This window comes from Dendrobates tinctorius, unplaced genomic scaffold (genome assembly GCF_039654945.1).
Source record: "Dendrobates tinctorius isolate UK_male_01 unplaced genomic scaffold, ASM3965494v1 ptg000007l, whole genome shotgun sequence".
NCBI lineage: Eukaryota > Metazoa > Chordata > Amphibia > Anura > Dendrobatidae > Dendrobates > Dendrobates tinctorius.
This window is the reverse complement of record NW_027361675.1, coordinates 5,965,134-5,992,500: the sequence shown is the minus strand read 5'-3', so window position 1 is coordinate 5,992,500 and position 27,367 is coordinate 5,965,134.

Below are 27,367 nucleotides of genomic sequence, written 5' to 3'. Positions count from 1 at the left end.
ATGGTGTCTCCACAGTGTTGGAAGTTGATCTCCATGAGTTCATTCATCCTCATTTTTCACAGTCTTCTACTAGGCATTGCTCCTACTAGCCAGTTTCCTACTCCACACTGATGAGGAGCAATACCCCGAAACAGCTGTCTGTGGATGGATATCATGTTTTGACATAGGTGGTTTCCTTCATTAGAGACTGCCCTTCCCCTGGTTGTTCCTTCCCGGGGAAAGACCAGGCTAGTCATTGCTTGCATTGAGAAACATGTGATGGTGTCTCCGCGGCTTGTGTGTTGCATGTTTTTACATATTTCCCATAAGGGATGGGGGCATTGCTCTAGAATCACTGGGTTGAGAAACATGTGATGGTGTCTCCGCAGTGTTGGATGTTGATCTCCATGAGTTCATTCATCCTCATTTTTCACAGTCTTCTACTAGGCATTGCTCCTACTGGCCAGTTTCCTACTTCACACTGATGAGGGGCAATACCCCGAAACAGCTGTCTGTGGATGAATACCATTTTTTGGCATAGGTGGTTTCCTTCATTGGAGACTGCCCTTCCCGTGGTTGTTCCTTTCCGGGGAAAGACCTGGCTAGTCATTGCTTGCGTTGATGGTGCCTCCGCGGCTGTGTTTTCCATACCTATATTGAGTCCCGTAGGTATTGTGTCTCCCCCTGTATCAGCCGCCTCCCAGCCGTCCATCATCCCCCTCTTGCATCTGTGCACCGCCTCCTGTGTTGCTGTTTCATGCCCGGCGCCTGCGCTGTGCCAACAGTTCTCGGGCATGCGCAGTGCGCGCTGCCCGGGAACTGACATCAGGCTATCTCGCCTGCATGTTGCGGAGGCACCAGATCCCTCCCTGCAGTGTGTTATGATGTATTCACACTGCGGGGCTGGGAATCTGGCGCCTGCGCAGTGAGTATCTATAGCTGCGCCTGCCCCCAGCTATAGTGAACTGCATGTGGGGAGCTCAGCTGGCAGGTCAGCTCATCAGACGCCGCCAAGGGAGGAAAGAGAAAGAGGAGGAGGGAGATGGGGGCATGTAACAGCAACACAGGAGGTGGCGCACAGACGCAAGAGGAGGATGATGGGCGGCTGGGAGGCGGCTATTACAGGGGGAGACACCATACATATGGGACGCAATACAGGTATGGGGAGCAATTTATAAAAGTAAATTTTTCAGTGTTACTCGGGATCAAAAACACAAGAGCCACCTTCACAGAATGCTGCCTTAGTGCTGTTGAAGGTGTCACTTTTACTTAAAAATGCCCTGGGGAGGTGACAGGTTCCCTTTAAAGGAATTGCCAGCAGAAGTCCTTGATAATTTATGCACTGAAGTGTAGCCACTAGTGATGGGGAAGCTTGATACTCATTTGAGCATTTAGGTGCTCGATCGAGTACTGAACAGTGTCGAGTATCACATGGTGCTGGAGTGCTCGGGTCCCTCATTTTCATCTGAGCAGAGCAGCACCGAAGCTGGGAATATATTCATCTCTCTCTCTCGGACTCCAGGATAATTGCATGACTGCTTCATCTAACTCCCGTTCATTGAATACAAGTTTCCTTGAAAAATGCTCTACTGCTTCATTGACGTACATTATGTTTTGTATTCAAGCTGAGCACTCAAAGAGTCCAATGTGCTCAATTCGAGTACAGAGCACCCAAACAGCTTACTGCTTGCTCATTACTATTAGCCACCATGGCAGAATATTCCTCAGAAAATCATTAACCCCTTCTTGATGAGGCGATTTTCCGTTTTTATGTTTTAGTTTTTTCCTCCCATTCATCCAAGAGCCATAACTTTTTCATTTTTCCATCAATGTAGCCATAGTAGAGATTATTTTTTTTTGGTTGAGTTGTACTTTTGAATTACTGCATTCATTATACCACATAGTGTACTGGAAAACAGAAAAAAAAATCCAAATGCTTTGAAATTGCAAAACAAGTGCGATTACACAATAGTTTTTTTGGGGGGTTTATTTTCTTTGTTTACTATAAGGTAAAACTGACCTGGATATATGATTATCTAGGTCAGTATAAGTAGATACCAAACATGAACAGTGTTTTTTTATTTAAGTGGTGAAAAAAAATCTGCAGTTTGTAAAAAAAAGTTTGCTTTTGTTACCATTTTCCAAGACCTGTATTGTTTTAGCTTTTCAGGATATTGGACTGTGTGAGAACTTATTTTTTGTTGCCAGAGCTGACACTTTTATCAATACCATTTTGGGGAGATAAGAGGTTTTGATCACCTCCTTTTGCATTTTATTGCAATGTTGCATTGGCCCAAAAAATGCAATTATGGATTTTTGATTTTTTTTTTCTTGTTATGCTGTTTATCATGGCTAAGAAAGTAAGTGCTGCTAGTAGCAGTAGAAGAATCATAATCACATTGAAAATGACACTTTGAAGGGAACTGTCACGCCGCGCTCACCAGGGGTTGGGACCCCGCGCACGTCGTCACCACTTCCGGTGCCGCGGCCGCTCCAGGGGTCTCGTCGTGTGCGCATGTGCACTTCTCGCACCTGGTCCCATGACTGCAGAGTGTTGCTAGTACGCATGCGCACTCTTCTTGGCTCTGACAGCAGCCACGTCATCTCTATGATCCTGGAGGACCTGACCCGGAAGTCCCAGCGCTCTTGCACTATATCAGGCTACCTCTTCCTATGGGAGGTGCCTGATTATTGTTGTGCTTCCTGGCTTGGTCTGTTTGGTCCTTGCTTGGCTGCGCGCTGTATTCGGGTATTCTGCCTTGTGCTCTGTCTTGCCGTGCTTCCTAGCACACGCTCCGTTCCTGTACTCTGCCTTGCCGTGCTTCCTAGCACACGCTCCGTTCCTACACTCTGCCTTGCTGTGCTTCCTAGCACATGTTCTGCTCCTGCACTCTGCTCTGCCATGCTCCCTAGCACACCCTCGGCTCCTGTACTGTGCCCTGTCCTGCTTTTCTGCTCGTGCTCTGCTATAGTCCTATGTTCCTGTCGTGCTTCTCAGCACACCCTCTGTCTTGCCTTCCACTCAGGCGTGCTCCTCAGCACGTGCTCTGCCTAACCTTGTCCTCAGGAGTGCTTCCCAGCATGCGCCCTATTTAACCTTGTGGTCTGGCATGATCCATTGCACGCGCCCTGCTTTGAGCGCCATATTTGCTCCCGTGTACTTGCCTTATACTATCCTGCATCTAGCGCACTCCTGTGTTCAGTATTCATGCCCTGTATTGTCCTTAACCCTCCGTACTTCCGTACACTCACCCTGTACTGTCCTATTCCATGTGTGCCCCTGTGTCCACGCTTTGCACACTTGTACTCTGCACATTCCCTGTTGCACCTTGCTAGACACACTCACTCGTATCTCCTGAGGCCGGCCACCTGGTTCCAGCAGTCATGGTACCTTACGCCCTTGGCTTTGCCCCTGACACTCCCTATAGGGGGTGGTCCTCACTAGGTCAGCTTGCCCTGAATGGGTTGGTTCTACTACCCAGAGAGTCCACTCCAGGAGTCGTCACAGGAACCATGAACTTAATAAAATAAAGTCAAACATTTGGCACATACTGTAAAGTATGAAAGATGCATCTGCTACAAGTATTGTAACATTGGTATGTGAACACCCCCCATGAGCTGGGGTTGGTAACCCATTCTACCAAAGGAGTAGTGGGAGACATGTACCCTATAAGGAACATAGTTATCAACGTCCACTCCAAATGCACATAAACCATATTCATGCCAATCACCAGAATTTCAATACAGCTTTATTTTTTCCTATTAAGGAAAAAAGGTCCAGACATATTAAATGTAGAATATGTTATTATAAAGTTGGGCATGATATAAATATAATAAATATATTTATACCAACAGTTTCCTTCCTCATGGGATGAGTCATGTTCAAAACTTATTCCACTGTAGTCTCATGATCTATAAGAAGAGAGGAAAAAAAAAGTATTTTATGAATTAAAAAGTTACCAAAAAATGACATCACTAGAAAGAGGCCAGAATCTCATGTAGGTAATGGAGGGCAAACACAATTCTACAAGGTAACATTAAGTTTAAAATCAACATTAACCTCAAATGGTTTTTAGTGCATTTAGTGGTCTGATCCATTCTAATTCCTTAATTTTGAGTAGTTTTGTCCTATCTCCACCTCTTCTTAATGGAGGAACCTGATCAATAATTCTAAATTTAACCCCTTTACCCCCGAGGGTGGTTTGAACGTTAATGATCGGGCCAAATTTTACAATTCTGATTCTGGAATGCTTCCATGGATCCCAGTGATTCTCAGATTGTTTTTTTCCATGACATATTGTACTTCTTGATAGTGGTAAAATTTCTTTGCTATGACTTGCATTTATTTGTGGAAAAAAAATGGAAATTTGGCAAAAATTTTGAAAATTTCTCAATTTTCCAACTTTGAATTTTCATGCCCTTAAATCATAGAGATATGTCACACAAATACTTAATAATTAACATTTCCCACATGTCTACTTTACATCAGCACAATTTTGGAATCAAAATTTTTTTTGTTGGGAAGTTGTAAGGGTTAATAGTTAAACAGCGGTTTATCATTTTTACAACATCTTTTTTTTATAGGGACCACATCATATTTGAAGTCACTTTGAGAGGTCTATATGATATAAAAATTTGTTCAAACCACATTAAAGACATTTATTAACCCTTCAGGTGCTTCACAGGAATTTTTGGAATGTTTAAAAAAACGAACATTTATCTTTTTTTCCCCAAAAATTTAATTCAGATCCAATTTTTTTTATTTTACCAAGGATAACAGGAGAAATTGGACCCCAAAAGTTGTTGTGCAATTTGTCCTGAGTACGATGATATCTCATATGTGGGGGTAAACCACTGTTTGAGTGCATCTCAGAGCTCAGAATGGAAGGAGCGCTGTTTGACTTTTTCAATGCAAAATTGGCTGGAATTAAGATCGGACGCCATGTCACGTTTGGAGAGGCCCTGATGTGACTAAACAGTGGAAACCCCCACAAGTGACACCATTTTGGAGACCCCCTAAGGAACTTATTTAGATGTGTGGTGAGCACTTTGGACCCCCAAGTTAATCACAGAAGTTTATAACGCAGAGCCGTAAAAATAAAAAATATCATATTTTTTTCACAAAAATGATCTTGTTGCCCCCAATTGTTTATTTTCCCAAGGAGAGGGGATTATAGGGAGAAAAATGGGAAGCGCAAGCTTCTAAGTGTAGTAGTTAATTATCAAAGGTGTATACTCAGTGTGAATACACTCACCTATTTGGTGTCTTGAGATTCTGCATGTAGATCCAATCCCTGGATCACTCCATTCCTCTTTCCATTCAGTTTGCTGCAAAGATCTGGGAACTAGTGAGAACACTGGACAGTGCTTTCATAGGTTATAACACTTGGTGAATGTTTTTCCCAGCAGTATGCGCTCCTGAAGGATGATGATGGAACTTGATATTTAGATTCAAGGATGATTTTTATTTTTTTTAATTCAAAAATAGAATACAACTGGTTTCGACTGCTAAGCGTCTTCCTCAGGTATAATGTCAAGAATATAAACGGATCTGTCTGAACACATTTTATAGCAGATCTCCCTGCATGTGGTTTTGGGTGGGGGCTGAAAGGTCTGTTTTTCAAGCACACCCAGATACTCAGATATGCAGGATTTTGCACTCTGAGGAATCGAGCAAAACTCATATACCAAATAAATGTTACACAAAAAATTTTCACACAAAAAAATTTTCACATAAAAAAACAATTAAAAAGTATATATATATAAAAATATTCCAAACTTTTCACACTAAATTTTTTTTTTTCCCCTTTTTTCTAAAAACACTATAAATAATATTATGTGTAAAATTTCTTTAAAATGTTATTAAACATACTGAAGTGTGATTTGATACAGAAATATAAAATCCTACAAAAATATAAAAATATATTGTAGGATTTTATATTTCTGTATCAAATCACACTTCAGTATGTTTAATAACATTTTAAAGAAATTTTACACATAATATTATTTATAGTGTTTTTAGAAAAAAGGGGAAAAAAAAAATTTAGTGTGAAAAGTTTGGAATATTTTTATATATATACTTTTTAATTGTTTTTTTATGTGAAAATTTTTTTGTGTGAAAATTTTTTGTGTAACATTTATTTGGTATATGAGTTTTGCTCGATTCCTCAGAGTGCAAAATCCTGCATATCTGAGTATCTGGGTGTGCCTGAAAAACAGACCTTTTAGCCCCCACCCAAAACCACATGCAGGGAGATCTGCTATAAAATGTGTTCAGACAGATCCGTTTATATTCTTGACATTATACCTGAGGAAGACTGTTAGCAGTCGAAACCAGTTGTATTCTATTTTTGAATTAAAAAAAATAAAAATCATCCTTGAATCTAAATATCAAGTTCCATCATCATCCTTCAGGAGCGCATACTGCTGGGAAAAACATTCACCAAGTGTTATTTTCCCAAGGGTAACAGGAGAAATTGGACCCCAAAAGTTGTTGTGCAATTTGTCCTGAGTATACTGATACCCCATATGTGGGGGTAAACCACTGTTTGGGTGCATAGCAGAGCTCAGAAGGGAAGGAGCACCGTTTTACTTTTTCAACTCAAAATTGGCTGGAATTAAGATCGGAAGACATGTTGCGTTTGGAGAGCCCCTGATGTGCCTAAATAGGGGAATCCCCCACAAATGACACCATTTTTGAAACTAGACCCCGTAAAGAACTTATCTAGATGTGTGGTGAGCACTTTGAACTCCCAAGTGCTTCACAGAAGTTTATAACGTAGAGCCATAAAAATAAAAAAATCATATTTTCATCACAAAAATTATCTTTTAGCCCCCAACTTTTTTATTTTCCCAATGGTAACAGAAGAAATTGGACCACAACATTTATTGTGCAAATTGTCCTGAGTACAATGATACCCCATATGTTGCGGAAAACCACTGTTTGGGCACATGGCAGAGCTCAGAAGGCAAGGAGCACCAGATTTTACTGTTATGGTTTGCAGGTGCCATGACCAACAAGGAGTGCCCATGAGGTGGCAAAACAGCACAACCCCCATAAGTGACCCCATTTTACAAATTACACCTCTCAATGAATTCATCTAGGGGTCCAGTGATCATATTGACACCATGGGTGTGTCACATAATTTTATACCATTGGGCAGTGAGAACAAAATAACTACATTTTTACCACCAGAATTTTGTTTTAGTCAAAGATTTTACATTTTCACACAAGAAGTGGGTAAAAAAGGCAACAAAATTTGTCCCACAGTTTCTAATGAACGTGGCAATACCCCATATGTGACTGTACAGTGCTACTTAGCCATGCAGAGAGACTTGGGAGGTCTGTGTATATGTCAGTGTGTTTCCACGGACAGTGTGTCTGTGGGCATAACACGCTGACATGCCTGTTCTTTAATGTCAGCATGGGCCACAAAGCATCCAGCGCATGTGCATATGCATAACACACATGGATGTCATCCATGTGACATGCATCAGCGCTGGAGAAGAAGCATTACAGTAGGCACTGTTCCCCGGAGCCAGGTGCTACACATGGCTGTCATCATCCTACCCTGCTCTGCCGGCGTTCAGCACAAGTAGGAGAATGATAAGAGTTACATTTAAGTAATAAAAGAGACAGCAGGCGGTGGCTGATGGGACTATTACTCCCATCAATCTACCCCTGCTGCTGCTAATAACAGTCACAGCAGGAGCGGCAGATGGGGGTATTCATCTGCCGCTCCAGAGCTGTAAATAAATAAGTTAATTTAAAAAAACGGTGTGGGTTCCTCCCTATTTTGATAACCAGCATGACAAAACTGCTGGTATCTGGGTGCTGGTATTCTCAGGCTGGTAAGCTGGTGGTGGGCTTGATGTCACCGGACAATACAAAGGTGGCTTCAACCCCACAAATATGAGCCCTATTTGCCACCACTTTAGGGCATGTGGTAAGAGACGGGCAAAGCGCCAGAATTAGCACATCTAATAGATGTTCCTTTTCTGGGCAGCTGCGGGCTGCTATTTTTAGGCTGAGGGGGTCAATATCCATGGCCCCTTACCAGCCTGCAGGGGTAGGCTTATGGGAGTAATAGTCCCATCAGTTGCCGCATGCTGTCTTTTATTATATAACTCTCATCATTCTCCCCTGCTCACGCTGATCACCAGCAGAGCAGGGGAGAATGATGAGTGCCATGTTCAGCACCCGGAACGGGGAACAGTGCTTACTGTAACGCTTCTTCCCTAGCTCCCGTCCTTGTGGTAGTGATGCATGCCACGCGTGTGCTGCAAGTATTACACACACGGACACTGACATCTCCGGTATCGGAAATATGAAAGAGGAGTTATAGCGGGTTTTTATGTTTGGCTGCTGTCACATGCCGAAAAATGCTTTTTATTGCAAAAAATAGTTTTTGCATCACAATATTTTGAGAGCTATAATTTTTCCATATTTTGGTCCACAGAGTCATGTGAGGTCTTGTTTTTCGTGGAAGGAGTTGATGTTTTTATTGGTACCATTTTCAGGCACATGACATTTTTTGATCGCTTTCTATTCTGATTTTTGTGAGGCAGAATAAACAAAAACCAGCAATTCAAGAATTTCTTTTGCGGTGGGGGGGCAGGCATTCATACCGTTTCTTGTGTGGAAATTTGATAATTCTTGATTATTCTTTGGGTTAGTACAATTACAGCAATACCTCATCTATATCTTTTTTATGTTTTGGTACTTTTATACAATAAAAACTATTTTATATAAAAAATAATTGTTTTTGCATCGCTTTGTTCTGAGACCTATAACTTTTTTATTTTTCTAAAGATGGAGCTGCATTGGAGTTTATTTTTTTGCAGGGCAAGATGATATTTTCAGTGGTACCATCTTTATTTATATCTGTCTTTTTCATCGCGTGTTATTCCACTCTTTTTGTTCGGTGGTATGATAATAAAGCATTGTTTTTTGCCTTGTTTTTTATGGTGTTCACTAAAGGGGTTAACTAGTGGGACAGTTTTATAGGTTGGGTCGTTACGGATGCGGAAATACCAAATATATGTACATTTATTGTTTAGATTTTTTTTCATTCAAATAATTATTTAGTGATAGAATATATATTGTTTTTTTACTATTATTTTCTAATTTTTTTTCTATTTTTACAATTATTTATTTATTTATTTTTACTTTTTTACTTTGTCCCACTATGGGACACTCATTTTTTGCAGGCTGATCGCTTCTATAGCATGCAGATGAAGATGAAGCAGCATCTGCATGTAACAGAAGCTGTCAGCACTGCACTTAGTGCACTGACACTGAGAGACTTCCTGATCATGCACTGCACATGACAGGAAGTTTCTTAACTCTAGTGACCCGGATGTTGTCATAACGACATCGGGTTACCATGACAGCGATTGGGACCCCACGTCACGCCGCGAGTCTCCGATCCGATTTTGATTGCAGCATTTCGGTGGTTAAAGTACCAGGAGCGGTCAGTGACCACTCCTGGCATCTAGTGCCATGTGTCAGCTGTGAGAATCAGCTGACACCTGGCGGCGATCAGCCGCGCACCTCCCGTGTGTGCGGCCGATTGCGATGACGTACTATACCATCCATGGTCAGACAAACCCAGGTCACATGGACAGTATAGTATGTCAGATGGCAGGGAGGGGTTAAAACTTTTTTCAGAATATCTATGTTCCAGAAAGTGTTTTGATTCAGGTAGGTCTAACCTCTTTTTTCTAATAGTACAGCTGTGTTTATTCTTATCCCATGTCATCTCCTATATTCCAAAGGTTACATGGACATTGTAAAAGATAGTTTATATATTCAAAGGAACATGTGAGGTTGTGGTTGACAGAAAGGACCTCTTTGGCTATTGGATGTTGGAATGTATTACCTTTCATCATATTGGGGCAATTTATGCAATTCAACAAGGGTAGCAGCCAGTTCTTTGTTTTCCTGTTAGGTAGGTATGAGTGGATAGTTTTAATTGACCTATGTGTGAATGAACCAATTTATTTTTAATGTGCCTTGCACGTTCATGTGAGATTAGTGGGGGTGTACTATATTCATTTTATTTCCGGCAGGCATTTGCCAAGCATAGGCCAATGTCGTTTAATGATACTGGCGACAATATTACTTTCTTCACAGAATGTGGTCACTATTTGTATCCTATCCATTGTTCTATCCCTCTTATTTGTACTATACAGGAGACTATCACATTCTATTCCATTCACTCTCGCCCTCCATTTATCTAACAAAGATACCTGCACTAAGATGGCGCGGAAGACTTCCAAGTGAGACTGCGCAGGAGCAGAAGTAGCCGCTTCTTCATGGAGCCTCTAAGAATTACTGTGTTATATGCGCACTATGCTATTGAAGCGCCAAATTTTTGCTGCTGTATTTTGTATGTAGATGGGGTGAGTCATGCTCTGTATTAATGATTGAAATATTTTGTCTATTTGTATGACTCTATGAATTTAGCTACCACTGTATTGCACTTTATTACACTGTCAAAATTATGTAGTAGCACGTTATTACGTACAGTATATCATGTCTGTGCTAGTGGGAAATTTTCTATAATCATGTAATTGCTGCTAAATACTTTAAAAATTTGTTTGCCTTATATACTCTGCACTTGCAGAGATTAAATGAGCCATCATGTGCCTTTAACAGCTGTGACTGGCATTCATAGGAGATTGTGATTTTCTTTATATATACACACATGGTCAAAATTGTTGGTACCCCTCGTTTAATGATAGAAAAACCCACAATTGTGACAGAAATAATTTGAATCTGACAAAAGTAATAATAAATAAAAAATGTACGAAAATGAACAAATGAAAGTCAGACATTGCTTTTCAACCATGCTTCCACATAATTTAAAAAAAAAAAATAAAACTCATGAAATTGGCCTGGACAGAAATGATGGTACCCTTAACTTAATATTTTGTTGCACAATCTTTTGAAGCCAGCACTGCAATCAAACAATCCCTGTAACTGTCATTGAGACTTCTGCACCTCTCGACAGGTACTTTGGCCAACTCCTCAAGAGCAAACTGCTCCAGTTGTCTCCTGTTTGAAGGTTGCCTTTTCCAGACGGCATGTTTCAGCTCTTTCCAAAGATGCTCAATAGGATTTAGGTCAGGACTCATAGAAGACCTCTTCAGAATAGTCCAATGTTTTCTTCTTAGCCATTATTGGGTGTTTTTAACTGTGTGTTCTGGGTCATTATCCTGTTGCAAGACCCATGACCTGTGACTGAGACCAAGCTTTCTGACACTGGACAGCATATTTCTATCTAAAATCTGTCTTGAGATTTTATTGTACCCTGCACAGATTCTAGACACCCTGTGCCAGATTCAGCATTACAGCCTCAGAACAAAACAGAGCCTCCCCCATATTTCACAGTAGGGATAGTGTTCTTGATATGCTTCATTTTTCCATCTGTGAACATAGAGCTGAAGTGCCTTGGCAAAAAGTTGAATTTTTGTCTCATCTGTCCATATGACATTCTCCCAGAAGCTTTGTGGCTTGTCAACATGTAGTTTGGCAAATTCCGGTTTGGCTTCTTTATGATTTTTTTTTAATAATGGTGTCCTCCTTGGTCGTCTCCCATGAAGTTCACTTTGGCTCATACAGCGACGGATGGTGCGATCTGACACTGATGTTCCTTGAGCTTTAAGTTCACCTGTATTCTGTTTAGAAGATTTTCTGGGCTCTTTTGTTACCATTTGTATAATCCATCTCTTTGATTTGTCATCAATTTTCCTCCTGTGGCCACGTCCAGGGAGGTTGGCTGCAGTCCCATGGAGCTTAAATTTCTGGGCAATAAGTTCAGCTGTAGTCACGGGAACATCAAGCTGCTTGGAGATGGTCTCATAACTTTTACCTTTAACATGTTTGTCTATAATTTTCTTTCTAATCTCCTGAGACAACTCTTTCCTTTGCTTCCTCTGGTCCATGTTGAGTGTGATACACACCATGTCACTAAACAGCACAGCAAGTATCTGTAGCCCTCTATACAGGCCCACTCACTGATTCCGAAATTGTACACACCTGTGATGCTAATTAGTGGACACACCTTGATTTAGCATGTCCCTTTTGTCACATTATTTTCAGGGGTACAATCATTTCTGTCCAGGCCTATTTCATGAGTTTTATTTTTTAGAAATTCTGTGGAAGCATGGGTGAAAAGTAATGTCTGACTATCATTTGTTCATTTTCATTGATTTTTTTATTTAATATCACGTTTGTCAGATTCAAGTTATTGGTATTGCTGTGTTCCTAAAAGTCCAATCTATCAAAATATAAATTTAAACATTACAGATCTTGGAAAATGGCGACAAAAGCCAAGATTTTTTTAAGATTTTTCTTTTTTGTCAACATTAAATAATAAAAAGACTACATGTTTGTTATCTTCATACTCATACTGACCTGGAGAATCATATTTCCAGGTAAGTTTTACCATATAGTGAACATGGTATATAAAAACACAAAAAACTATTGTGGAATGCAATTGAGCATTTTTCGAGGCAACCTGTACTCGATGGGTGGGAGTGAGATGAAGCAGTCCTGTATCATGTTTTAACACGTTCTTATGTATATCATGTCTGTACTAGTGTGATATTTTCTATAATCTTGTAATTGCTGCTAAATACTTTAACAGTTTGGTTGCCTTAAATACTCTGCACCCTTGTATTGCTTAAGAAAGGTCCACACTTCAGGACTGAAATGTCGCCAAATAGGCTAATAAATAGCACTTAGCTTATACCTTTATATGGTGTGCTGCTTCAATTTTTTGGACTGTATTGAAGGAATGGTATGTACATATGAGACTCTGCACCCTATACTTACTGCTGCTGCTTTTCACTCTTTTTTCTAGATAGATATATAGATAGATAGATAATGCTCCTTACACAATGTTCATGATAATTTCTTTAGAACAATTCACCTCTGGAAAAGCTTTTACAATTGTCAATACAAAAACAATTACCGTATATACTTGCGTATAAGCTGAGATTTTCAGCCCATTTCTTAAGGCTGAAAGTCCCTCTCTCGGCATCTACGTGAGTCATATACTGTACCAGGGGGTCGGTGGGGGAGGAGGAGCCGGGGTGTCAGAGATCATACTTATTCCCTCCTGGTCCATCTCTGCAGCCCCTGCTCTTCTCCCAAGGTCTCCTGCGCCTGTGTTCAGGGTTACATGGTACCGCTCATTAAAGTCATGAATATGGGCATATTCATGCCATTAATGAGTAGTACCACGTGACCGCCGAAACCTGAAATCAGAGGCGTTGAGACCATGGAAGCAGGGGCTGCAGACTCAGACCGTGCGCCAGGAGGGGGTGAGTATGATGGAGGGAGGACGGGGTGCAGAGCAATATTCACCTGTCCCCGTTCCATCGCTGCTCTGTCCTCCGCGTCCTCTGGCTGTGACGTTCAGGTTAGAGGGCGCGATGACATAGTCAGTGCACACCCTCTGCTGAATGTCACTGACAGAAGACCCAGGAGACAGAGCGACGATGGAACGGGGACCTGTAAACATTGCCAGTGCCGGGGGCCTGAGCAAGCGGCGGCACCTGGCTCCCAGCGACGAGAGGTGAGTATGTCTTTTTCTTTTAATTTCAGCAGCGGCAGCAGCAATATCTGGGGGGTATTTATCTACGGAGCATGTTATGGGCCACCATTAACCCTTGTGCAGCAATATATGATCTGTATATCTATGGAGCTTGCTATGGGTCACCAATAACCCTTGTTCAGCAATATAGGGGGGTATATCTATGGAGCATGTTATGGGCCACCATTAACCCTTGTGCAGCATTTTATGGGGGGTATTTATCTATGTAGCATCTTCTTGGGCCACCATTAACCCTTGTGCAGCACCACCCTAGGCTTATACATGAGTCAATAAGTTTTCCCAGTTTTTTGTGACAAAATTTGGGGGGTTGGCTTATATGTGGGTCGGCTTATACACAACATTCACCAGGAATAGCTTGACCTATATGTTGTGTAAATAGTAATGTTAAATATCTTGATGACCATATTTACCCAAATGTTTTCTGTACATTAAATTGAAACAAATGTAATTCTGTATAAAGCACTGAGTCAAAATGACAGTATCACTGTCATTGGTAACATCATCCTGCTTTGAGATGAGAGATGTGACATATATTCCACAAGCCCTCCACTTCTTCCACACTAATACACTTATCTGTACCAAAAGTGGCATACGTTTGGTAGTACTTGCCTGGACAGCTGTTGTCAAAGGTGCTGATAGTGCTTCTGCTGCTGCTGTTAACAGCACTCACATTCTTAGCCATGTTATGAGGTTCTTTCTTTTAAACTACCATTGTCCTTGTCACTTTTTCTCTTACCATTCATTTTGTACAACACTGTAGTTACTTTTTACCAATCTTTTCAACTCCAATTAATTGATCTTCTGCCAAATAAGTGATTAAAAGAAATGTTAGTTGATTACCACAAATCAAATCGCAAGTTGTTTAATTTCACTGGGACCTTTGAATTTCATAGTATTGAATTGATTTCATCCTGTTTAGCTGTCAACCAACACGTTTTAGTAAAATGAATAAATTGAACAGCAATTTTTCCTTTCATGAAAGGCTATTTAATCAAGATCCAATAGTCACATGACTATAAAGAGCCAGTTTTATAAAATTAAATACTATTTTTGGAGCTTTTGTTGTCCTTTCAAGAGTATAATCTACAAGCTTTATGTTTATTATTAGACCTTCAGTTTCGTTATCAATTTGGCTTTGCCTTTACCCTAAAGGAAGGTATTCAATAGTACGAAATTGTTTCTCTTGAACTGCTGTTTTCTAATTCTCATTTTCAGCCTCAGGCTGGGCTCAAGTTCATCAGCTTTACCCTCAAGTCCTAAATGTTAACACTTTGTTTTTAATACTTCCATTACTTCTGATGCTCATAAAAATTCTTTCTATAGCACACAGTCACAGAAATATATATTCTCTTCTCACACAGACAACTGTACATTAACCTCCTTCCCCTCGTCTGGTCCCTTTCAGGCATTTCTCATCCATCTCTTGCTGTTTCATTTCATGCACAATACATCCCTTGGGAAGATCTAAGTGGTGCTTAACACAACTCATCAGACAGAATTAATGCAATGGCCTAAACATTTTGTTTTATTTATGTATGTATTTATTTTTTGTGTGTTCTTTTAGTTGCTCATGCTCTAGGGAACTATTTCTAATAACAAGAACAGCACTGGTCATCAAGGCTGAAATTTATTATCCATCTACTCCATTTCCTTCAACTTCTACTGCCAGATGGTTGTAATACATTGTAGTAAACATTTTAAACATAGGACAATGTAAAGGACAAGTACATGAGATTTTTATTATTTGGCATCAAATAAGAAACATCAAAACCAAACATGAATGACATTAATTCTTTACTCCCTCTCCTTTTAGCTTGAAGGGCTATGTATTTAAATTAATCGTCTTGGTTTACTTTCTTTTACTACTAATTAGGCTCAGTTCATCTATACTGCATGCTAACCTATTCTAATATTATTTTTTTCATTCTTTATGAATGCTGAGGAACAAAAGACTTTCTACGGATCGTAGACTGTTTCATGTTTCAATTTGTAGTTTGGAAATACATGTTTGGGAAACTTGAGGTTTCCAATAATAGTAATGATAATATTCATAACTGAAAGGCTAATTGACCTGGTAACTTTGTAGGTTCTTGGGAATATCAGCGTTTTTTTCCATCACTCATCACTGTCAGTCTGCAGCTGAGTTGCTTTTAGCGTTTCCATTAATTAATTTTTCAGGAAACTTGTCCCACCTACGCTTCCTTTGTCAATTGTTTGCTTCTGCTCTGTAGAATCTTCATGATTCTGGAACATTAATGAAATTTGTATATTTTTCAGTCTTTTCTGTTAGTTTAATCATTTTTCAAAATAAATTGGAAACTAAACTTTCTTCCTGATATTTCATATTTAGCCATTGAATATACTACAGATTGGTGGAAGTGGAGTGGGGGGCAGATCAGGTGACCCTCACTGATCATCCAATAAACCCCAGGATAGCTTAAGCTTTGTGTGAACAGTCAGAAATGTGTGTGTTCCTGTCTGCTGAGCTATGCACATCTTAGGGGTCTATTGTGCAATCAGTGTGGGTTTCAGGACCTGGACCCCAACTAATCTGCAGACAATTCAAGTGCCTGCTAAGTATGAAAGATCAAGAGAAAAATGTACAGTAGTTACTTTTAAAGCAATCATAAAACATCTGCTCAACCATTACATTTCTTCTCCTTTCTCCTTCTAGAGGTTTATGTACATTACAATAGCTGCACATAGAGTCCATGGGGTTCTGCCATTTGATGCCTTTGTATGACAACATATGGTTTTATAGATGCATAGGTGCAATTTTTAGGAGGGCACAATTTCATTATACACCACGCATAGGTGCTTCTTGTGTGCTTAGAGACAGTTGGAATTACTGTATGGGCCTTCATGCTAAGCAAGATAACAATGAACACTGGAAATTTTCTAAACTCCAATACAAATTAAAAGGGAAAGCCTCCTATGCATGACCACATCTCCATCACCAATGTGATCCAAAGGGGGCCTTATCCTGTGAATAAGCCATGTTGCCATGTGTGATGGAGCAATATTATCAAAGCAAATTAAATAAATTAAAAAAATATGGGCAATAAGGGACACCTCATTTAAATTTTGAATCTACGCTTTATATTATCTTACATGTTGGTCTACCGACATCATAGTGCCTTTTAGAGATGAGCGAACCTTTCAAGGTTCAGTTTGGTTCGATTTGCCAAACGTTCAAATATTCGCCAAATAGTACGCTGTACATACCCAAACTTATTAGATTCAATGGGAGAGCAAACTCAACATATGCACAAAACATTAAGGATGACAAAAATCTTCTCAAACAGCTAAAAATAGGGTCATACACCCAGGGTTGGACTGGCCCACCAGAGACCCGGAGAATCCTCCGGTGGGCCCTGGCTTCTCCTTCAGAAGAGTTTATAGTGCAAACCTTGCAGCTGCTATGGGGCTTTTCAGTGGAGGAGAAAGGTGGGCCCTCAGAATCAAATCCTCCGGTGGGCCCAATGTTCTTCAGTCTGACACTGCATACACCATAAAAAGTGGAATCAATTGACCCACAGTAGACATTTGCAAGTGGAACAGCAGCAGTCAGCCACGTGCCATGCATGAGCTATTATAGTCCGATCCAGCATTTACAGTACAGCTTGGAATTGAAGTTTCAATGAGGAACTGGTCTTAAAGAGAGCGGAGTAAGCCTTCTTAGCTTAGAGCCCTGATACTTCATGCAACACCTCCATTTTTTTCCAGCCACACTCAGATAGCGTAAACATGACTTTCAAACAGTAATATTGGTAGAAAAATGTAGCGAAAGTAGCACAGGTAGTTGACTGAAAGTAAGTGCAGGCCTGCCTGTCTGAGAGCCCTACTTACACAGGCAACCCACCAGATGGAGACCCAACTTTGGGTCTCCACAATTCAAAAAAATGTGCCATCCGCTGCAGTAGCAACAGCAGACACAGAAGACACCACAAAGATGGCACAGACTGCATCAATGCAAGATACTAAAACGACACCATCGCCTTGTCTGCCCAGTCTGTGGTACAAAAGTCATTGGAGATCCATGGCTTGTTAATTTTGATGACAGTTAGGCTGTCTACACTTTCAGGAGACAGCCAGATGTGCTTATCCATAAGTAGAGATGAGCCAATAGTTCAGTATTCGGTTCAGATTACGATTGCCGAATTTGCAATTTTCACCAATTAATTTGTTGAATATTCGCTGAGCAATGTGCGATGTGATTTATTAAAGAATCCTTTTTATATAAAAAAGTTTTTTCACCAACTTGGTTGGTGATATGCCTGCTCTGGGATATGACCATTCTATGTTATGGATTTCTATTAGTGGATCACGCTGCATTACGGCTTTCTGTCCCCTCCTCTGTAACTGCGAACAGAAAAACTGCCCCTCCTTTACTTAATTTTGACTCTTTAGAATTGATTAAACTTTTAAAAAAGTTCCCACAAAAAGAGACAGTTTATCTAGACACTTTTTTTAGTCCTTTAATAAAAAAAGAAAAAATAATTATTTTATTCAATTAAACCATTTAATAAACATTTACTTTTAGGTGATTTTTCAATGCATCAATTGGTCTTGTTTATATATATATGGTTTTTTTAGGAGATTCACTACGTGGCTCACTAGCTTGAGTACAATGCAGCTGACTACGATGATCGAATTTCTTGCTCTACAGGTTCTTGTCGACAAATTTTTTTCTTTCCATAGAAGAGCCTTATAGTTCATACATTTGTTCAATTAATTTACTTCCTTTTGGCCTGACATTCTGTGAATTAAAATGTATATGTTAATTTTCAATGCTTTTTATAAATTCTGTACTAACAAAGATATGTTAACCATTTGCTAACTATGAACTCTGACATCACACTCATTGGACTATTTGATGCCTTTTTTTAACTCTATATGTATTTAAACAATGTAAGTACACTGTTTCTCTATGTCATATGTGGTATTTCCTGAAGAAGGGGTCATAGTGACTTTGATACGCATTGAATAAACCACTGATTTAATTTCATCATTGTCTGGAACTTATTGTGAAGTCAGCGTGGACTTAGTCCACATCTCCTGAACAGTGGAAAATAGGCACACAGCTTTCGTGCTTTCTGGAGCAGCTTACCCAGGCCAGGATAGTGGCGTAGAAATCGCTGTACCATCAGGTTGAAGACATGAGCCATGCAAGTCACGTGTGTGAGCTTGTCTTGCCGTAGGGCCGCCACCAGGTTCACACCATTATCGGACATGGCCTACCCTAGATGCAGTTTCAGCGGAGACAGGCATTGATTCAACTCAGCCTGGAGAGCTGTCCACAACTCTCCACCTGTGTGACTGCGATCTCCAAGGCATATCAATTTTAATACTGCCTGATAGCGGTGAGACCTGGCTGTGCAGTATGGAGGTGGTGGGGGCACGCTCTGCACTGTTTGAACATGTGTCTCATTAAGGTAGAGGTTAAGGGTGCAGGTGGAGGTCCTAGAGGAGATAGAGGAGAAGGTGGAAGCAGTGGAGGAAGTGTTAATTGTAGAGGTTTGTCCGGCAAGTCTTTGGGATTCCAAGACTTGTGAAGCAGCGCATGCCCCACAGCCACCAGAGTCACCCAGTGCCCAGTCAGTGAGATGTAATGGCCTTGGCCATGCTTACTCGTCAAAGTGTCTGTAGTGAAATGCATCCTGGCTGACAGATTTAGTCAAGGAATGGATGAAGTTGTCTGCGACATGATGGTGTAGTGCAGGCACAGCTTTCTTAGAAAAGTAATGGCGACTGGACATCAGGAACTGGGGGACTGCGACAGTCATCAGTTTTTGGAAACCGTCTGTATCTACCAGGTGGAAATGCAGCATTTCTGTGGCCAACAGATTGGAGATGGTGGAGTTCAACCTTTTACGTGACCACAAATGTGGTGCCATGAGCTGGCTGCAGTGCTGAGAGAAGGCGGAGTACGGTGAACCGGACAATCTGCTAGACTGTGAGAGAGGTGCAGGCAGAGATGTTATGGTGGATTGCAAAAGTTGTGGTGTGCTCATTCTCTGAGACGGAATAAAAGGAGAGTAGAGTACACCTCCATTTTCAAACATCTAGTATAAATAGAACAGGGTGACACACCATGCTTGGGGAGACAGCATAGGTGGAAGCAAAGAAGACCAAACACAAGAGTTGGTGTGCACATCTGATTCAATAACCTTAAACTAATAATTGAAATAGATATAACTTTATTGAAACACTTGATCATACAAAACCACAAGCACATAAAAATAATTAAAACTTGTATACAACATGGTGATCAACCAACACCCCTAAAAATTGAGACATGGCATCCCTATCAAAAGATATATCTGAAGCTGAGGCCAGCAATCAATAGTTAACAGTCAATAGCAAATTCAAACAAGGTCAGAGACTAATGTGTGGAATCAGTCCAAAGATATGCAAAATAACTTCCATGCAAAAAACAGCCCTTAGGGTACCGTTACACGTAGTGACGCACCAACGATTCCGACAACGATATGATCTGGCTAAGATCGTTTGTGCATCACTAGTAAGCAGTCATACAGGCCGATCTTCATAATGACGCATCAGTGATCAGCGATGTCACTAACTACCATGGCGATCGTTGGTACTGTGTCACACACTGTCTATAATAGCGATTCAGACTTTGAATAGGCGTCCTTCAGCGCTATCTAGATGAGTTCGGAGTCGCCAACGAGGTCACTCGTCGTTGATAAGGGGCGTCAAACACAGCGATGCATGCTGGTCAGCGTGATGCCAGTGATCAAAAAATGATCCTGAACGTTCCCGCACGATCAGTGACATCGCAGTAGGGAGCCGGTCATTTCCGCGTGTCACACTTAGCGAGATCGCTAGCGATGTCGCTGTTGCGTCACAAAATCGTTGTCGCTTCAGCGATATCGCTAGCGATCTCGCCGTGTGTAACAGGGGCTTTACACTGTGCCTGTATGGTGCAGGCAGTATCCCATAGATATAGGGAGTATTAGATCAAATGGATCCCTATATGCAGGTTACATGTGAAATTGCATAGTTAGGAGGTCACAGAGCAATAAAGAGATTAGGCTCAGAATGATAATCACAAGTTTTTGCACGCATATAAGGAGGTCAGAGACCTTGGTATTGAAAAGTCAGTGAGATGGACAGGAGTCTCCACAGGCATATCTACCTTGAAGCATGTGGAGGGCGGCAAGATACTGCCATGGTGGGCAGTCAAAGTAGGAAGAAAGGGTGTGGGGGAGATCCCATGAATATCGCTGTGCAGGACAGCTTCATCAGGGAGATTATGTCCCTGCATCCAAACAATAGCACATATACACTCACTGGCCACTTTATTAGGTACACCATGCTAGTAAGGGGTTGGACCCCCTTTTGCCTTCAGAACTGCCTCAATTCTTCGTGGCAGAGATTCAACAAGGTGCTGGAAGCATTCCTCAGAGATTTTGGACCATATTGACAGGATGGCATCACACAGTTGGCGCAGATTTGTCGGCTGCACATCCCTGATGCGAGTCTCCCGTTCCACCACATCCCAAAGATGCTCTATTGGATTGAGATCTGGTGACTGAGGAGGCCATTTGAGTACAGTAAACTCATTGTCATGTTCAAGAAACCAATCTGAGATGATTCGAGCTTTATGACATGGCGCATTATCCTGCTGAAAGTAGCCATCAGATGTTGGGTACATTGTGGTCATAAAGGGATGGACATGGTCAGCAACAATACTCAGGTAGGCTGTGGCGTTGCAACGATGCTCAATTGGTACCAAGGGGCCCAAAGAGTGCCCAGAAAAAATTCCCCACACCATGACACCACCACCACCAGCCTGAACCGTTGATACAAGACAGGATGGATCCATGCTTTCATGTTGTTTACGCCAAATTCTGACCCTACCATCCGAATGTCGCAGCAGAAATCGAGACTCATCAGACCAGGCAACGTTTTTCCAATCTTCTACTGTCCAATTTCGATGAGCTTGTGCAAATTGTAGCCTCAGTTTCCTGTTCTTAGCTGAGAGGAGTGGTACCCAGTGTGGTCTTCTGCTGCTGTAGCCCATCTGCCTCAAAGTTTGACGCACTGTGCGTTCAGAGATGCTCTTCTGCCTACCTTGGTTGTAACGGGTGGCAATTTGAGTCACTGTTGCCTTTCTATCAGCTCGAACCAGTCTGCCCATTCTCCTCTGACCTCTGGCATCAACATGGCATTTCCGGCCACAGAACTGCCGCTCACTGGATTTTTTTTCTTTTTCGGACCATTCTCTGTAAACCCTAGAGATGGTTGTGCGTGAAAATCCCAGTAGATCAGCAGTTTCTGAAATTCTCAGACCAGCCCTTCTGGCACCAACAATCATGCCACGTTCAATGCACTCAAATCACCTTTCTTCCCCATACTGATGCTCGGTTTGAACTGCAGGAGATTGTCTTGACCATGTCTACATGCCTAAATGCACTGAGTTGCCGCCATGTGATTGGCTGATTAGAAATTAAGTCTTAACACACAGTTGGACAGGTGTACCTAATAAAGTGGCCAGTGAGTGTATAGCCAAAGTGTAATTAAAGTAGATCGTTTACCGGTTTATCTGTGGAATTCAATTGGTCACAGTGGGAGGTCTGGTTGGAAACCATGGCAATGTCATAACAAAACAGAGCAATCGCATGCAAGTCAAATTGGAAACACCGCAAACTGGCGTGTGCGCAGTGAATGGAAACCAGCTGTAGACCAGCGGCCTATGATAGCCGCCGCCTGAATAAAGTGCGCTGCAGATCGGCACATGCGCAGCTAGCCAAGGGAAATGCGCAATGATCATAGTGAGGGCGGAAGTCCAAATGTCCAAATATGAGCATGGGAATCAAAGGCATGCATGCACAAAGGTGGAGAGGTGACACGTTGCAGTAAGTGGATTATCCAATCGAAGGGGATGACATACACACCAGTAGGAACTGAGGAAAGACCAGGGGGCTCACAGAAACCAATGTAGGAGTTATTAGGAATGTTAGAAAATACAGATAAGGGACATGTGTAAGGATGAAGGTGAAAATAAATATATATATATATATATATATATATATATATATATATATATATATATATATATATATATATATATATATATATATATATATATAAATAAATGTGTGTGTCAAGCCACACACACTCCACATAGCCCTTCCCACTGCACACGCAGAATGCTTCTTGCAGCCTTTCTGGGATTGATGCTGTCTTTGGATGGATCCCTGCAGCCAGTGATCTGCAAACAAGCACCAGATGACATTGGTTGAGGGGAGGACAATGGGTCATGGTGCTGCAGAGCGGAGTTGTCCACTAACTGTGGTGCTGCAAGTGTAGTGCCAGCTCTGCCCACTCCAGCCTCGCTATGTACAAGAAAAGCGGCATTGCGCATACCCGAGATTCTCCCCTATTGCTAGCATTACACAAGTCTTCCTGGGAAATAGTGCTGTAGCGTTCAGTCACCCTGAACACAAGGTAAAAATGGCCTGGATTCCTCATTGCAAGAGGGGATTGTAGCAGGCAGATGGAGTCTGTGTTTGTAGGTGCAGGCAGCCCATCACAGATGTCCTCCCTACCTGGGCAGCAGGCTGGGTATGCCCCCCTGACTAAAACTGGCAGAAGAGTTAAAGAGTGTTTGGTCAGTACTTTACCTCAATATTTAATCAGTATTTTTCCTCAGTATTTGGTCAGTGATTTACCTCAGTGTTTGGTCAGTATTTTACCTCAGTGTTTCAGTATTTTACCTCAGTGTTTGATCAGTTTTTTTTTTCAGTAATTGGTCAGCATTTTACCTCAATATTTGGTCATTGGTTTACCTCAGTGTTTAGTGAGTATTTTACCTCAGTGGTCAATATTTTACCTCAGTAATTGGTCAGTATTTTACCTCAATGTTTTAGTATTTTACCTCAGTATTAGGTCAGTATTTTATCTCTGTTTGATCAGTATTTTACATCAGTTTTTTAGTAGTTTACCTCAGTGTTTGTTCAGTATTTTAACTCAGTGTTTGATCAGTATTTTACATCAGTATTTGGTCAATATTTTACCTCACTGTTTTACTATTTTACCTCAGTGTTTGATCAGTATTTCACCTCAATATTTGGTCATTATTTTACCTCAGTATTTGGTAATACACCCCTTGATGAAGGAGTTAAACTGAAATGTGTGTCGGGGCGTGCTCTGCACTTGCTCACACCAACACCCAGGTAATTCAGTTTATGTCTTTAGGTTTCTTGCCATATTTTCCAGCATTCGGTTTTATTATAGGTACCATTTGCGACCCATCTCTTATGGGCATACGGTTCATTACTCTGCCCATATTATATTGGCTGGTACTCAGTAGTTCTACAAGAGTTTTCCATTATTAGATCCTATCTATACTGCAAACATTAATGAGTGCATGTTTCTCTTACTCATTTTAATGCACTTCCCTGTATAATATCCTTTGTGACAGAATAATCAGCCTACATTTATTATCTGCTCCCTTACAGCAGGTTATAGTGACCAATTCTTTTTATTCATTCACGTGGATGTGTGTTTTTTGTTTTTCCTTGTAATAATTATTTTTTATGAATTTTTCATCACAATATTGCAGATTGCACTTTATATATACACTTCTTTAGTGTACTGTCTACTCTTTTTTTTATTTTTCTTTGGTTTGCACTATTCACTAATTTTTACTTATGCCTGTAATTATTGATTGACTTTTTTTTGATTCTGGTACTACTGAGTCACTTTATTACTTTAAATCTTGGCTGATGCATATGGCTGACTGTTTTCTTACTAAATAATTATTTATTCCATTAATTCAGCATTTTTCCTGGTGTTGTGGTGTTCTTTAATTGATGTAATTTTATCATTATTTTTTACTATTGTCATGATTTATATTTTTAGTGCGGACACTTCTTGTGTATAGTACTATCTACCACCACTAATAAAGGCATTTTAACTAATTTCATCTCTTGTCCTTTAATATTTTTTGGTTCGGGTTCTTCTTTGGTTTCATCATTTCGAATGGTCTACCATTTCTTTTTGTACAGCAGAGGTGTATCTATTTCACGCTAATTTGGCATATATTTTGTTATTAGTGATTGTCATCTGTTGTTTTGTAAGTGTTTTGAATTATATTTGGCAATTAAATTGACGATTAAGTATATTGCAAATTAATATTGCAAATTCGGCGATCGTGAGCCGAACTGAATATTGAAATATTTGCTCACCTCTAGTAGTAATATGTGGTCTGGTCATGTTGTGGTGGTATTTGTCCCTTCTATGTGGTATTATTCAGTCACTATGTGATGGTAATATATTGTCTGGTCATGGTGTGATGGTATTTGTCTCTTCTGTATGGTATTATTGTTCATTTTAAAAAATATATGTGACACAGTCCCTTAAAGAAACATAAATACAATATGCCTAACAAGAGTATAGGATATTTTAACAAATTTTTAAAAGGTTATGCTATAGTAGGGCCCAGCCAAAAGAGTCTACCTTGTCATGGTGGCAGCTTCAAAAAATCTTTTAGCCAAAGCAAAAGTTGTTTGCTACGTATGTGATCTGGTGTTAGATGGGAACTGATAATGTGTGATTGGTGAGGATGTGGTGCAGATGTGGAGTTTTTCTACGAGAGGGTGGTGGGACTGTGGAAGGTTCTTGGGTTAGTCAGAGCTGGGGTGGAGCCTGGGTGGAGTATCAAGTAGGCTCGAAAATTTTGCCAGCATGGGGCTCTGAAATTCCTGGTGGCAGCCCTGCGTCTAAGTATGCAAAGGGTTAAAACATGAAGCAGAAAAAATTCTCAAATGACTAAACATATGAACATCAATGAGGTCGTACAATAGGAACAAATTAGAAGAGTTTTCAGGAGTTTTTTCTCACTCCAGAAAATTGTACATCAGCCCCTATCTCATTCAGTCCTCAGATTACCGTACATAACCAAACCCTGTTGACAGATTTGCTTTAATGGTAGATGCATCCCTGGTTCCAAGAATTTGCCACCTATGTTGATCTCTTATTCGCTACGCTTATACACTAACAATATTCTGACATACTGTATATTTAAAATTGAAAGAAAGGCCAAACAAGGTATAGCAGTACGTTCTGTATATACTTTACTAACTCAATACTTAAGATTCGAATCTTTGAAAAACTGAAACATTTCACTTTCTTTCATACAAATCATTTCAACTTGATTTATCTCAGCCAGAGTATAATTTCCTAGTCTAAAACAAATGTTCTGCACTGAATTACTGTGGTTATAGGATTATAAATCAACCATATACCTTTGTATATTGCACAACTCTAAGTCATAATACAACGGTTTATTATTATTCTTTATTCAATATGATTTCATTACAAAATCAATTTTCTTTACTCTTTACGGAAATGGCTCATTTATTTAATTATAGTTTCATTGATTAGAAGAAAAAAGGAAATAAGATTTGTTCTTATTTTAAAAGTGGTTTGCATTTCTGTTAAATTTTGAAAAAAACAAACATTCTTGGCCATATCAGTGGCCATATTGTATACTGTACATACTTTTTTTCTGTCTGTATGAACAGTAAAATTAGGGCATGTGAGATTTTTGTCAACCGCAATAAACAGAGACAATTGAAAGAGAACCGTCTCAAACTATTACAGTCTCATGGAACTGACAAAATATAGCCCCCTCATCAGAGTGTAAGAAGTGTCAGAAGAGTGCATTGCCCTGATTTTGAATATAATGTATAATCTTAATACCCTGTTGTATCCAGGTCACACAGAGTGGTGTAAAGACTTATATACCCAAATTCATTAAAGCTGTCATCTCATATGCCAATCCTAATTAGAGCTGTGCATGAATAATATGCACAGAACTCAATTAGATGTGCATGCTACCTTAGTAGCATGTGCCTCCGTGCACCTTGCCAGAAATGTTCCCCCAATTGTGGACTGGAGCAACATTTTTGACATGTAAAACACCAACACTTTTGCTGAACTTGGCAAACAGGAATAGTCATGCCCTACCCAGGCTCTTCACCTGCTCCACCCACTTTGGGGAAGCTTTTTCAAAGTGGCATGAAAATGGGAAAAATCACTCAATTTTTGCTCAAATCCATAGTCCACTTGGTCAAATCAAAGCCACCTGCTGAATAAATTCTATGACAATGCACAGCAGGCGTAACATGACAGTACACCCATTGCAATTTGGCCCAGTTTTTGCTACTAGTTCAATCTGCTGACACAGAAGTCTATGGAGTAAGGGATCTGATCTCTCAAACAATGCCTCCATGTTTGCCTGTTGTCCCATAGAATGAAAACACAAGAAAAACAGAGCACATTTTTCTCTGCCCACTTTGAATGGGTCCTGGATTTTCGCACCATAGTGGCTCTTAACAAGAATGTCTTTTATATTCCTACTTCTTTTTACTGTCATAAAAGGTGACTTAGGGATAATTTTAGATAATACTGGCTCTGTTTTTAATACTGCCCAGTGTTTTTGCAGTAACATCTTAATTGTGTCCCATTGGTGGTTATATGTGGATATAAATAGTATAGAATTATACTTAGTTTTTCTTCCACTAGGTAGTAGTAACTCATTTCTAGTGGTTCTTTCAGCTCTGAAATAGCTCCTTTTTATACACCTTACACTGTATCCCATATTGTTGATTCTCTGCCAAAGTCATCAGCCTGCTTTTCAAAAGATGAATCCATTGTACAAATCCTACTCATCTAAAGGAATTGCCCTGTGGGAACTGCCTTAATGGTGGAATTCAAATGGGTCGATTTTG